The 993-nt window shown below is 43.0% G+C and overlaps 1 non-coding gene and 1 pseudogene across 1 annotated transcript; both read left to right on the forward strand.

Moving 5' to 3' along the window:
- Nucleotides 1-311: 311 nt before the first annotated feature.
- Nucleotides 312-430, forward strand: LOC129116823 (5S ribosomal RNA). Its single transcript, XR_008533700.1, has one exon. It is a non-coding gene; the product is annotated as a 5S ribosomal RNA (ribosomal RNA).
- Nucleotides 431-810: 380 nt separating this feature from the next.
- Nucleotides 811-932, forward strand: LOC129116824 (5S ribosomal RNA; annotated as a pseudogene).
- The last annotated feature ends 61 nt before the right edge of the window (nt 933-993 follow it).

Raw genomic sequence — 993 nt, forward strand, 5'->3', positions numbered from 1 at the left:
ATATAGCTAGATCATGACTTGCCGGTATAGAAATGACACAAATCCAGTTAAATGATGGCTTTCATCATTCCTAAGCTCATCGATCATTTTCTTTTTCAATTTTATGCTAACGTATTCTACATTTCAACAGTAAATATTAATATTTTTACTGCACTACATTTGTGATCCTTATAGCCACTTTGTACATTCTGATTTGACATTTAAAAGCTGTGAGTGTGTCTGGAAATCTGCAGGCGCTCCCTGTATAGACGACAGAGCAAAGCGTGGTGATATAGTATCTTTAAAAGGACCTTTGGTAGGGCACAATATTTGCTTACGTCATACCCACCCTGAACACGCCCGATCTCGTCTGATCTCGGAAGCTAAGCAGGGTCGGGCCTGGTCAGTACTTGGATGGGAGACCGCCTGGGAATACCAGGTGCTGTAAGCTTTTTTCACTCCTCTTTACAAAAAAAGCAGAGGGGCGCTGCTGCTTTTTCAGTGGACACCGACAGGGTGGAAGGATATAGCTAGATCATGACTTGCCGGTATAGAAATGACACAAATCCAGTTAAATGATGGCTTTCATCATTCCTAAGCTCATCGATCATTTTCTTTTCAATTTTATGCAACGTATTCTACATTTCAACAGTAAATATTAATATTTTTACTGCACTACATTTGTGATCCTTATAGCCACTTTGTACATTCTGATTTGACATTTAAAAGCTGTGAGTGTGTCTGAAATCTGCAGGCGCTCCCTGTATAGACGACAGAGCAAAGCGTGGTGATATAGTATCTTTAAAAGGACCTTTGGTAGGCACAATATTTGCTTACGGCCATACCACCCTGAACACGCCCGATCTGCTGCCTGATCTCGGAAGCTAAGCAGGGTCGGGCCTGGTCAGTACTTGGATGGGAGACCGCCTGGGGAATACCAGGTGCTGTAGCTTTTTTCACTCCTCTTTACAAAAGCAGAGGGCGCTGCTGCTTTTTCAGTGGACACCGACAGGG

This window comes from Anoplopoma fimbria, unplaced genomic scaffold, assembly GCF_027596085.1.
Source record: "Anoplopoma fimbria isolate UVic2021 breed Golden Eagle Sablefish unplaced genomic scaffold, Afim_UVic_2022 Un_contig_9113_pilon_pilon, whole genome shotgun sequence".
Taxonomy (NCBI): Eukaryota; Metazoa; Chordata; class Actinopteri; order Perciformes; family Anoplopomatidae; genus Anoplopoma; species Anoplopoma fimbria.